The following is a 14,324-nucleotide window of genomic DNA, read 5'->3' on the forward strand; positions in this document are numbered from 1 at the left end:
GAGTACAAGAAACCAATTCGCTAACGATTTCTGCTTAGTTGAGGAGACATGTCGTGGAATGCAAATTTTAGATTCCCCATGTCTCTATTAACATCTTTATCAACGTCTGTTATACCTTGCATTTATAGAAGGTTCAGATTAAAGCAGAAATCTGAATTGTGTTTCGAAACTATTTTACGGATTTAATATCAGATGTCGCTATTGCGTCCGTTTCGAAGCCATTTTATCGTTGCTTCCCAAAGACAGAAAAGATCTATTTTTCACGTTAAGAACGCCTATGAATAACTGTTCTGATGAGCTTTATTAAAGCGAAATACGTATAAACAGGGAATTGAATGATTCACAATATCAGGGAATACATATAACTAGTTACAGAGATATTGAAGAAGAAGTATGACAACAAAGCTTAAAAGCAAGTTAAGCGGCGGGATCTCTTAATGACACAATCTGAAAGAACAAACACCTGAGACAAGACACAAAAACAAAAATCTATAAAGCAGCAATTAGACCTATATTAACATAGGTCTGTTGGATAGGGAGAGAAACAAAAATATAAGAAGGGCATGCAATATAGAAGACATAAATGGATGGGTGACAAAACAGAAAGAAGAGTGGAACGAACACATTAGCAAAATGGCAGAGGATCGGATAGTACAAATAGCACGAGATAAGTCACCAAATGGACGAAGTATTGACAGACCAAGAAAAAGATGGTGCGATAATTTAAACAATTAAGGAGGCTAATATTGAAGAAGAAATGGGGTTTAAAACATACATACAAGAAGGAAGAAGAAGAAGAACTATAAAGCAGGTAAAAATGTTCTTATTTATTCCACTTTTAACAAATATAATCAGATGACTCCGTAATTTTAATCCATTTTAACTCTTAACCTAATATATAAATTTTTCATATTTTATTTTCTATATAAATTTTGAAAATAATCTTCCGCGCTCAGTAATTCTGCTACCTATGAACTTTCTTACTTTCTTGTGCCAAAGAGGCGTGATATATTAAAAATTTTAATTTTAATCAAAATATAATAATCGGCTTAAAATTAGTACTTTAAGTAGATTTGTAGTTAATTATCATTATCTGCGGATTCATTTTTCTGTAACTTTTAATTTAAAAAAATGATTGCATTTAAAAAACGGTTTCCAATAAAACAATCAAATATCGAATAAAGCGTGATTGTTAATAACGAATTTCCCATCAAGATATTTGATAATAAATAAGTTGTTAATTATTTTTTTATTTTAGTCTACATAAAACAATACATATCATAATTAAATGTGCCTACTATGTACCTACTTGCACATCAACTTAAATATAAAAATATTTTCATGATGGAATTCTTTATTTGAAAATTAATATCCAGATATCTTCAGCATGTTCCGGTTTACCATCTTTGCTTTAGCTGTTATAGCGCTAAGCACTGCTCACTACATACCACTTTATGAACCGTTCGTGCTTCTTCCTCCTCATTTGGTAAGTTAATGAGTACATGTTTTGTATATTTTCGCAGATTCAATACATACCTTCCAAAGCTTTAAATAATTTATTAAGTATTTTTTTTTTCTGGTTTTGTTCTTTTATTTAATTTTTATGTATAGTACATCCACTAATAATTTTCCAACATAAACATGCCTCATTCTGGTATCAAAGAGACCGCCTTTCAAATCAAGGTTGTCAGACATATTTCCTAAAATTCCTAAGGTTATATTTAAAAAATATTCTCTATTCTCTATTCGTTATTATTCAATTGCTAGTCAACGAACGACACTCTTAAAAAATAATATGAACATATTTTCAAAATATATATATATATATATATATATATATATATATATATATATATATATATAAATTAATTAACTAGGTACTAATATTTCCATGGACTCTTCACTAATGAATTAAAGCAACCGTGAACTTTGTATATATTACTTATATTCTAAGTAATTTTCGAATATTGGCAACATTGTAGTCTGGAGAGAATTTGAACGTTCGACGTTGCCCTGTTGGTGAATTTAGCGGTAATACTTTTATAGATATAATGATCGACTTTTAAGAAATCAGACAACTTTTAAGAATCCAAGTTCTCAAAAACGGTTTCAAGAATTGTATTATTTTTTTCCAAATTTCATTGATTTTATACCTTACCTGGAAACATGAAAAATTGCAGATATATTAATAATGGTATTAAGGTTATATTCACTAATTTTAAACTCATGCATTATGGCAACAGCGAATCGCAAAGCCGTAAATTCTAATGAACACCTGTTTGTCTGGCTATGTGACACCCTAAAATATTTCCTTTTGCAGAGGCGGAGGCTTATTATAAGGTATAAGTAATATAAGTTATAAGTAATATATTTTTCTAGGATGGCATTTTTTAAGATGCATTAACTTCTCTGTCATCAATAAATAATGACAATTATGTTAATGACAGCTCCGAATTAAAAAATAAAGATTTGCACGTAGTTTTAAATATGTATGAGTGTTTGAAAAAAGAAAATATTGGGATGGCTGATAATGCAATTGTTTCGAGAATTCATGTATTAAAAAAATCGGGTATAAGACAATATATACAATTATTAAATTAGGCACAGTTACAGATCATTCCTTAAAACTAAAGCGACCAAATAAAAAATTGGGTAGGATTGACACTGCTGCAAAAGACGTTATTCAGCGAACAGTTTACAATTGATAATGCAATTGTTTCGAGAATTCATGTATTAAAAAAATCGGGTATAAGACGATATATACAATTATTAAATTAGGCACAGTTACAGATCAATCCTTAAAACGAAAGCGACCAAATAAAAAATTGGGTAGGATTGACACTGCTGCAAAAGACGTTATTCAGCGAACAGTTTACAATTTTTACAAAGAAAATAGAGTGCCTACTTTAGAACTGATTCGTGAAAAATTAAGAGATTTCCCTGAATATAATTATATATTCCGCCGAATTCAGTGATTGTTATGGATAATGCATCGGATCATTCCCGCATATTAAATAAAATACCTAATAATAACACGAACAAGGACGAAATTTTAAAATTTATGCAACTTAAAACATCACTGTTCCTAAAAAGATTCCAGTAAAGAAAGAATTAATTAGAATGATCAAAAGTCGGAATTTTAAAAACGAATACGTTATTGACACCATTTGTAGCAGGCACGGCCATACTCTTTTGCGATTACCCTCATACTATTGCATTTTTAATCCAATTGAAATGGTTTGGGGTACCGTAAAAAAACGATTGCGAAAATATAATCAGTCACCAACATTAAGCGGAATGGCCATTGAGAATATTCGAGAAATAATTAGTGGCATTAATAGCGATGTGTGGAAAAATTGCGAAGCTCATGTTGTAAAAATAGAAAACGAATATCCTGTTTTACCGGCAATAGCACCAATAGTTATCCAACCTGGGAATGATTCGACTTCAGAAGACTCTGACGATTCTTTTCAGTCCTTCTAATTAATTTCTTTACAGCTATCGCGATGCATCTTGAACACTAGTATTCATTATTATACAGTATGTCGCATTTAAGATGAAGACACCTCTATATATCAGCTACTAAAATACATACAGATTTGACATTTTGCACAGTCATACATGTTGATAGTGCACATTTTTTTAAGATAGTCATCTGAAATTTTAATTTTAAACGCGGCTTACTGCGAATCCACAAACAGTAGTAGTATTTTAGTTTTTCAGTATTATTTGTAATCTCGATCCTAAATCTACAATTGGCTGTCTAAAGATGCATCTCGGGACAGCCAACTGTCCGTTTTAGAATCCTGACTACAATTGAAGAGCTTATTTCCAAAGTGTCTTAAATCCATATAATGAAATCCATGAAATTACAGATTTTCATACAAATTTAACATACAAATTATACAATTTTACAATTTTCATATGTACTTTTAAATGGTAAATAAGAAGTTGTTTTGGTACATATAACTTTATTCTAGACTTGAAGAAATCTATAAGAAAATTAAAAAAATCGAAATTTTGGATTTAAGACACTTTGGAAATAAGCTCTTCAATTAATGAAAAAAGTAAAAGTGCGAATTTTGACATAAAACTTTGTTATGTGGGGTTATAATAATATTTGGAACATCTTTTCCAAATAACTTTTTCAGATATCTCTAACTCGAAGCAAAATATTGAAGATTCACCCTGTTTGTGCATTAACAGTAGGCCGTGTTTAAAAATTAAATTTCAGTTGACTATCTTAATTGCTGGATAGACAATCTTTTAAAATTTTCTGACAGAATGAGCCATTATTTACAGATAATTGTAAAAAAATATTATGGTTTATGTAAAAACTAAATAATAAGTCCAATATTCTTATAAATCACTAAAATTAACAAGCTTTAATTTGAAAGAACTAATTTGTTATTTATTCGATGTTGTGAGCCCGCTCCCATTTGAAAAAAAAACTGATTCTGTCCTTTGAAGAGTCCTATTCAAAAATGCCCCGTTTAAACAAATCGAAGGTTGAAGGGTGCCGGACATTTTTGCCGGAAACAATTCAAATTCAAAAGATCACCTTTTTTTGCTACGGAAAATATTGCTCCGATTTCTCACCAAAATCAATGTTGATACTTTAGTTTAGATACTCTTGAATCTCAAAAATAGTCATTTACATATTTTTCAAGCCTCGAAAATGCATATTAGGTATCGCATTTTTCGGATTTTAAATCGCCTATATCTCCAAAACTATTAACTTTTGAGAAAAATGACATAGATCTTATTTAGAGTCACCCAAAAACCTAAAAAATATTTTTTGGAGCACAAAAGGTGATATTTTGAATTTGTTTAAAAAATTGTTTAAACAATTTCTGCCCAAAAATTGAGAAATTTTCCTGAATATAATTATGTAAAAATTAATAAAAATTATATGATTTTTCTTGAAATATGCGTTTGATAACTGATCCCTTTTCTTAATTTCCACGCCAATGGTCGGCATTGGCATCAAAGAATCTCAAAAGCCGACGCTTGGCAAATTGACGATGGAAAAAGTATACGATTATAATGTTATTTTTCTCATGGTACTATGCAGAGTACAAGAAATCCATTTGACTTGAATCTTCCACGGAATAGTGTTTCAGTAGTAGATGATCTGAATCGGAAGCCCTGAACAAGACATCAAACAGAATGTCGAAAGTTCGGCGTAGCGATAATCGACGCGGTTAAACCCATAAGCCTGTTGAGTTTAGTATTAATTTTTTTAATATTATTATTCTTATATTTAGGTTTAATATATATATATATATATATATATATATATATATATATATATATATATATACAGTGTGGATATTAAGTCTTACTAGTGAACTCCGTTATTTAAGACAAAGATAAAAAACGCTCGGACCCGTCAATTTTTATTTTAATAGAAGTATTTTATAACATAAAAAAAATTGCCACCCCTTTCATCCCCTTCACTTGATAGCTACCCCCTCAGATTTTTTAAATAGCAATGGGGGTCGTGCGATAGTTTGTTGGAAAGGGTTTGAAAAGAAGAATTAAAAAATGTATAAGTATGAAATTTTGTATGGCATAATGGTTTTATTTAAAATAAAATATACAAAAAATAATGTATTAAATTACATCTTTAAAATTAAAGGAACTGGCAAATTACCCTAAAGAAAACTTAAATTACTGCGGGAGATACTCGAAATGTTTTCCATTTACTTCCTGGCAGAAGTAGATTCCTTGTTTCGTTGCCTCCCTTACCCTTTGTAGGGTCTGCATATCAATCCTATCACATTCTTCGATTATTCTTTGACGGAGTTCATCAACTGTCGTCAACTGGCTCCCATACAGTTTGGATTTAAGGTAACCCCATAGGTAAAAATCTAGAGGAATAAGATCTGGTGATCTTGGTGGCCATTCAATGAATCCACGACGTTCAATCCATCTTCTCAGATATAAATTATTTAAAAAATTTCGAACGCCGATTGTTTCTAAGCACATCATGAATTGCAGGAATTATTTGTGTTTTTAATAGATTAAGATAGCTTTCCCCCGTTAAATTGCCTTCGATAAAAAAAAGGGCCTATAATGTAATCCCCTAGTATACCTGCCCAAACATTTAATTTAGTGGGAAATTGAGTATGACACTCTCGAAACAATCGAGGGTTTTCGTCAGTCTTATCATATGTCAATATCTTACATTTTGTCGATGTACATGACAATTTAAATAGAATGTAGCTTCATCGAAAAAATAAATGTCTTAAATAACTTGGATCTTGTGAAATGTTATTATCCATAGTTTCACAATATTGCAGTAGTCGATCTGGATCATCCTCTGTCAATTCGTGTACCATTTTCATCTTATAGGGATGAAATTTTTGCTTTTTTAAAATGTTTAAGACAGTCCTGTGACTTACTTCGCATTCGCGAGCAACATTTCTAGTTGAACTGGATGGATTTACTACAAATTGAGACAAAATATCTACTTGCTTTTCCTCAGAAATCTTTTCTACCATCCCGTTTCTTCTTTCCGACAGAACCAGTTTCACAAAATTTGGTGACAAGTAGTCTATAGTAATGTCGATCAATTGGACGATTCGGAAAACGTTCATTAAATATTCTCACAGCTTCATGGTAGTTACGGCCTGCTTCGCTAAATATTAAAATTGCTTCACATTTGTCTACTAATCTACGAGGTGGTGCCATTTTGATTGTTTTGAATTTTTAATACTTTTATAGTATATTTAATACTTTAATACTAAAAATTTACAGTTTACCACTAAAGCTCACCAAATCTCAAGTTCTTGTCAATATTCTTTACAATCAACAGTGCTAATTGCTTGACAGTCCTTTGTAAATCTGTCTCTGGGTTTGAGAATGTAAATATTTTTGTGTATTCATTATCTAGCATCCTAACTAATAAACTGTTAAAAAGAGTGGAGAAAATGTGCTATTTGGTCTGCAAAATAAGGGATATCTGGGACAATATCTACGAAATAAAAACTCATAATATACTGAAAACGCCAGAAGCTCTTTTAACGGTCTTAGGAAGATTTTATGCCTCTTATCTTTGGTTATCAATATACGCATAAGAATTCTTAGATTTTAGGTCTTTAGTGTATATCTCTACGAAGTAGAAAGCAGAAGTCTTACAGAAGATGCCACAACACGATTAGAGGCATTTGAAATGTGGTGCTACCGACGTATGTTACGGGTTTTATATACATCACAACTAACATAACAATTCTTTACAGGCTAAGAAAATACAAAAAAAAAAATAAGTAACGCCTTAAAAACCACACGGAATCTACGTTCCTGTATTTGGCTGTATACCATATATTAAAAAATTAATTAAAATCCTTTGTAAAAGGTATATATTTAAAAACCCAAAAGGGCTGTGTTAGACAAAACGTTTTCGGAATCCATCATTCCATCATCGGTGTCCTAGAAAATATGTAACCACTTAATTAAAAAGAATATGAAGTTTAAATTTTGACCAAGGTTAATGTAAAGTGTGGTTAATACTTACTAGGAGTACATGAATGTAGCCACTAAATATATGGGTAAAAACACGTTAACAAATAATTAGTTACATTTGTTTTACATTATATCTTATAAATAATTAGGATGTTAAAGTTACCGTTGGATTAGGTAACATGGCGACATATGACTCCACGTTGAAGTTGCAAGTCCTGAGACGGTTTGTCTACGAGGACTTTATGGAAGCAACTGATTGAAATGACAATGTTGACAAGTTAGGACGTTTTAGTTTTTGTCTAACACAGCCTGTTTGGGTTTTTAAATATATACCTTTTACAAAGGATTTTAATTAATTTTTTAACGCCTTAAAGGTTAGAACATTGGCTTACTTTGGCCACAATATGCGTAATAGTAAATACCACCTTTTACAGTTCATTCTACGAGGCAAGAGTGAAAACTCGACAGACCCTGGACGTAGACGTATAATCCTCGCTGGCCAATCTAAGGAAATGGACTGGACTAACGTCAACCTATTTATATTTCGAGCTGCTGTGAATATAATAAGATGGATCAATGTGGTCCTCTCTCTCTCTCTCTCTCTCTCTCTCTCTCTCTCTCTCTCTCTCTCTCTCTCTCTCTCTCTCTCTCTCTCTCTCTCTCTCTCTCTCTCTCTCTCTCTCTCTCTCTTAGACCATTATTTATATTACAGAACGTAGAGTTTTCTGCTTAAATTCTAACTCACGAGCTGACGTTTTGCATTGTAAGTTTTGTAAATTTTACAAAGTTAGTTGGGACCCCAAAGTCTAACATTGTATGATACTGTGCAGTTCTTTTAACACTGGCATAGGCTGCTTTGAAGTCAATGAAGAGATGGTGTGTTTCTATGTTATATTCTAGTGACTTTTCTAAAAACTGCCTATGTGCTTGAATTTAATGTATAGTTGACTTTCCAGCAGTGACTCCGTATTGGTAATGTCCAATAGTATCCTTTATAAAGAGTTTAAGTCTCTCAAAAAGTATGTTTCATAATAATTTCAAAGAAGTTTATTACCCTTTTTACACAGCGGACACAAAATTCCCTTTATTCTATTTCTATTCCTCTGGCATCAATTAGTTCTGCCATATAAGTCCTATCAGTTTACGGATTACTGCCAAAAGATAGTCATCATCTTCCTTATACATTTCAGAGCAGATTCCTTTAATTTCTGGGGCTTTTTTAAAGTTTTTTAATGACATTGGACACTTATTTTTTTGTTTGTGTTTTAATGTTAAGCTATTGAGGTATATTTGGCTGGTTTTCTATGTTGTTACCTTCTTCAACATAGTCTAGGTTAAGGTGATCAGTGAAATGTTGTATCCATCTATTTACAACTGAGTTTGCATCCTATAGAATTTTATTGTTAATATCTCTACACAAGTTTTTATTCTTGGCTTAAATTCTTGATGGCTACTATTTAAAGATTTGTGGTATTTTCTTGTTTCATTTTTATAAAATAAACTTTGTATCTCATTTAAAAATTCTGTTTATACTCTCTATTCCTAAGTATTTAGATAAGCTATTCCTCTTTTCTGTAGCGTATATTCGCTCCGTGCGTGACTGACGCGACACCTACCGCCTTCATCTGACAGTTTTGGACCTACCAATTTTCAGGTTAAACATATGACATATGTTTGACATTGTTAAATTCATGCGAAATTGACAATTATTAATAAAAAACTTTTTAATTATATTTTTTCAGTTTATGTACAAAATACATGTAGTATCAAAAACAGGGTTTCTCAAAATTCATCATAATATATCTTTTCAACCACAAACGGAAAAGAAAGGGAAAAATCTAGTACTGGCAAATCAAGTTTTTCACCTGAAAGAGTATATATTTAAAAACAGTTTCAAAGTACCCCTACCATGGTCACGTACGGAGCGAATACACTATATTTTTTTTTGAAATTATACGTCTTGTAGATTTTGTCAATTTTCATAATATACTTAATCGTTAACACTGCCTAGCCCTACTGTAGTTCATTCAGATTTTATTGAAATAATACAATTAAAATTAAAAATATATAAAATATTATTATATTAATAAAATAATAACGTTTATCTTTAGAACAAGGGGTCTAAAGATTTATTTTTCACGTTGAGAAAGCCTATGAATATCTGTTTTGATGAGCCCTATTAGGGCGAAATACGTATAAACAGATACATAGACACTTTGTACGTGAAATCAAATCTTGACTGTCTTTTTCATTTTATTCGGATCTACTCTGTATGAGTACAAGAAACCAATTCGCTAAGGATTTCTGCTTAGTTAAGGAGACATATCGTGGTATGCAAATTTTGATTCCCCATGTCTCTATTAACATCTTTATCAACGTCTGTTTTGCCTTGCAATTTTTAGAAGGCTCATATTAAGGCAGAAATCTGAATTGTGTTTCGAAACTATTTTACGGATTTACACATATTATATATTCTCCTAGTGAAATATAAAGTTTTACATTTCCACTAGTAGATTCCTTTCACTAGCGAGATTCCTTCACCCGTTCCTTTTGTAGCTTTAGGCCAATTTATATACCAGGTACAAGCCCGCAGCCTGAATTGAATGTTTATTCTGATCCATTACTCTCGTGAACAGATGTTTACTTGATAAGGTAATTTAGTCCTATGTCTAGGAATATATATATGATAAAACATTGTTATCTTTTCGGTATTCGTGATTTGATTTATAATGTAGCTCTATCCTGATCTTACCATTACATTGCTTAGGCTTACTCGCAGTTCATATCTTATTTTTGCCTTACCCCTCAGAACGATGTGCAAAGAAAGGAAGTCCAGTAAGGTCTCTATAGCTGTTGTTCGTGTGCGTCTCAAAGTCTGTGATTTTTAGGTAAGCACGTCTTTGAACCCTACTAATTTTAAGTATGGCACTTTTTTGGTACACTTTTGGTCACGATACTACCGATGAATATGTAATCGTTGATTTAAGCATCGTGTTATAAGTACAATATAACGTGTCTGATTTTAAACGTCACATTTTTTGTGATTGTTTATGTACTAGTAAATTTTGTAATTTTGGGATTCTGGGGCTCTAGGTATATTTGAAGTGCATTTATAACTATAGCCAGAATTTTCTTTTGGAACGTCTAGTGTGTTTATATCTTTACGAATAACGAACCAAGCAGAATTCTTTTCGGTTTAAATATGTTCTTTCGTGACATCTACAATAAAGCAGAGTATGTTTATTGACATAAAACTGGTTGAGAACCCACACTTGAAATGATTTCGTCTTCTAGACGTATTTTTGTGGGATAACTCTAAAAAAACTCTTAGAAGCTTGAAACGGTATTAGACCAGGGTCGATAATTTTTGAAACCAAAAAAAATTATTGTATAATGAAACCTATTAGAAAAGAAAGAGAACATGCTAAAAATGAAAAAAAAAATAAATTCCACTCTATTTGAGTTCGGGAAGTGAGAGAGGGTGAGTTTTTAAGGGTAAAAATCGGTTTATCGAGATTTTCGGCGAAACTACAAGTGATATGCAAAAAAGTTAAATGGCAAAGTTGTATATAACAAAAGGATCTACAACTTTTGTATTTACACTTTTTTCACATAACCTTAAAATTTTTGTAGAAAATTCAAAAAATTAAGTTTTTGGTTCTTTATTTTTATCTTTTACAAATATTTTTTTGTTTACGAAATTTGGTAAAAACTTTCCTTAGTATGTACCAAACACACTATAATGTTTTATAATAGAAAAATTTATTTGTTTACCTGATATTGATTTAATATCGAAAAAGCACTTTAATTTTCAATCGAAAATTCACACGTCAAAATATCAGCTTTTTTAAAAAAATCGGTGGGCTTTTTGTTTGTTGAAATCTCTACTTTCCAATAGTGTAAAAAAATATACATTACTATGGCAAATGTTTTCAAAAAACGCAAAAAACTAAAAAAAACTCAAATCGAAAAAAATTTTTTCCATCATTATGTACAATTTTGAGATATTTCTTATAATTAATACGTAATGAGTCATGTAGCTTAAGATTTCATAATACATTGATAAACAAAAAAATTATAAATCCACAAAACATTACGATTTTCAAAAAGACATGTGAAAATAGCTGTTAAAAATATTCAAGGTAGGATTTAAAGGGAATTTCATCAAAAAAATGTGACTGCTATACGATTTTTTTTTACAATTAAAAAGCTGGTTTATTAATGTTTAATTACATTTTTGTTATGGGCAATCTTACAATATATATATTTATGATGTATATATTTATCATAATATTTTTAGGGCATTCATTTTTGCCTCTTTGATGGCATTCCTTCGTCGCCTTCTGATTCTAGAAGATCTTAGAAATCTTAAAGACCATCACCGTCTTCATCTCCAATATTGTTTCCTGTCTGCGTTACTTCCTCATCCACAATTTCATTAGAATCATTATCATTAATATCTTCCTAGGCTTTTTCCTTCACATTAGAGCATTTTTCTGAGCCGTGACCAAACTTGACAAATTTTTAGCATCTAATAATGAATTTACGATAGTTTTGCAATAAATAAGTATGTACTCATTTAATTAAAAGAAAATTCTACAACTCCCTTATAATATTGTAGATGTCTTATCAAATATAAACATTATTAACTTAATTGTTTGTTAATATTAGTAGGATATTTCAATTTATAATTTTTTTATTTGTCAATGTACCATGAAATCTTACGCAACATGAGTAATTACAGTTTAAATTTTAATAAACATCTCAAAATTGTACATAATGATGAAAAAAAAAATTTCGATTCGAGTTTTCTTCGTTTTTTGCGTTTTTTAAGAACATTTCCCATAGTAATGTATATTTTTTTTACATTATCGGAAAGTAGAGATTTTAACGAACAAAAAGCCCACCGACTTTTTTAAAAAAGCTGATATTTTAAGGCATGAATTTTCGATTGAAAATTAGGGTGCTTTTTCGATATTAAATCAATATCAGGTAAAAAAATAAATTTTTCAATTCCAAAAAATTAGAGTATGTTTGGTACATACTAAGGCAAGTTTTCACCAAATTTCGTAAAAAAAAAAATTTTTGTAAAAGATAAAAATAAAAAATTAAAAACTTAGTTTGTTTAATTTTCCACAAAAATTTTGAGGTTATGTGAAAAAAGTTTAAATACAGAAGTTTTAGATCTTTTTGTTACCTACAACTTTTTTTCATATCACTTGTAGTTTCGCAGAAAATCGCGATAAACCGATTTTTAGGCTTCGACAACTGGTCTATATGGTCTTTGGTCTTCGTAGTTATTCTATTTAATTTGGATTGGGTAACCAGATAATTCAGATAGAATGGACGTTGGATTAAAACTTTGATTTATAGTTGATGTAGGAAATAAATACACCGTTTGTCAAATTTACGATCATAAGATACAGAAATTGTAAAAATAGGCCTAGATACTCGTATTATAAAACTGCATCAGATTTATAGATAAGTTAAATATGTTCTAAACACGTTCTATCGGGTGCTTCAATATTTTATTGCATTGGTTGATGTATGTATGATGAGGTATGATGTATTGTAAGTCTTTCTATGTGTTAGTAGTTTTATAATAAAACAAAAATAACAAAATATTGTCAACTTGACAAATTTATCTAAAACATAGCTTCTTTAAAAGAGAAATATTAAATTGTTTAATGCTTCACTTCTCAGGAACTATTATTTTTCCTAAGAAGTGATCTAAAACACTTTGTGTTGAATGAAATATTATAAAATAGTTTATTATACTCAAGTTTTAATAACTCAAGAAGACAATTATCGTCGTAATATATTTATGTCTCTAAACATGACTGCGAAGTAATTAATAAACACTGTAATTTTTTATATAATCTACATAATACTATATTTTCCACTTCTAGAGAGATATTCGTGTGCAAGGTAAAGGGCAAGCTTCAGCTAAACTTGATCCCATGAATATTAAAATCGGAAGTATAAAAGGAACCGTAGGTGGTCAAGTCGGAGGACAAGCAGAAGGTTTTGTAAATATCGAAACAGCAAAGGCGCCGATACCGAGATCCATTTTTTATATTTAGACATTAGAAATATTTTTATCTGTAATCTGTAAAATTTGAACATAAATGTAGCAAATACATTATTAAACTACATTGTATCATTTTTTTCTTCGTCCGTTTAACGTAATCCTCGCTGCTTAACAAATGAAGTTAATATCATTGAACTCAGGTTGTCTCATTTTTGTAAGTCTCTTACGTAATTACTATTCCCTTATATTCAACACTGTTTATAGGTGAGTCATTATGTATACTCAGTGACATTAGAAGTGTTACACCCAGAAAGAGTAATTTCTTGAACTTAATTTTTTGGCAACAGAATGACTATATTTAAAACATGCTATGATAACAATACCAATGGTTTATCTCTTCTACTTTTTGTAAAAATAAAGTTTTATCTTCTAAATTTTTTTGTGAGAGACCGACCTGTGAAAACCGGTTCGTATAGAAATTTTTAGTTATTGTTCCTCAGTATAATTGTATTCAGTGTAAGCAAATGCCTCGAGTTCGAATAAACCATAATTACCACCATTTTAGCGATTTTGACAGGGGTAGAATTATTGTGTATAAAGATATGGATTTGTCGTATCGCGAAATTGGCCGTCCTGTTAATTGTACGACAATGACGGTTATGCGTGTCTGTCGTGTGTGGACAAACTAAGGCAGAGAAATACGAAGAAGACCAACTGGTCAATCAAGGCGTACCACAAAGCGTCAAGATAGGCGCTTTAGATTACTGGCTCTGCGAGATCGTTTTGCTACTGCGCGTCAAATTGCTGACCAATGGTTTGGAGTAGT

At 30.7% G+C, this 14,324-nt stretch overlaps 1 long non-coding RNA gene across 1 annotated transcript; it reads left to right on the forward strand.

Moving 5' to 3' along the window:
* The first annotated feature begins 1,262 nt into the window (after positions 1-1,262).
* Positions 1,263-13,620, forward strand: LOC140446229 (uncharacterized). Its single transcript, XR_011951473.1, has 2 exons — positions 1,263-1,486; positions 13,377-13,620. It is a non-coding gene; the product is annotated as an uncharacterized lncRNA (long non-coding RNA).
* Positions 13,621-14,324: the final 704 nt, after the last annotated feature.

The sequence above is a fragment of the Diabrotica undecimpunctata genome, chromosome 7 (assembly GCF_040954645.1).
Source record: "Diabrotica undecimpunctata isolate CICGRU chromosome 7, icDiaUnde3, whole genome shotgun sequence".
Lineage (NCBI taxonomy): Eukaryota > Metazoa > Arthropoda > Insecta > Coleoptera > Chrysomelidae > Diabrotica > Diabrotica undecimpunctata.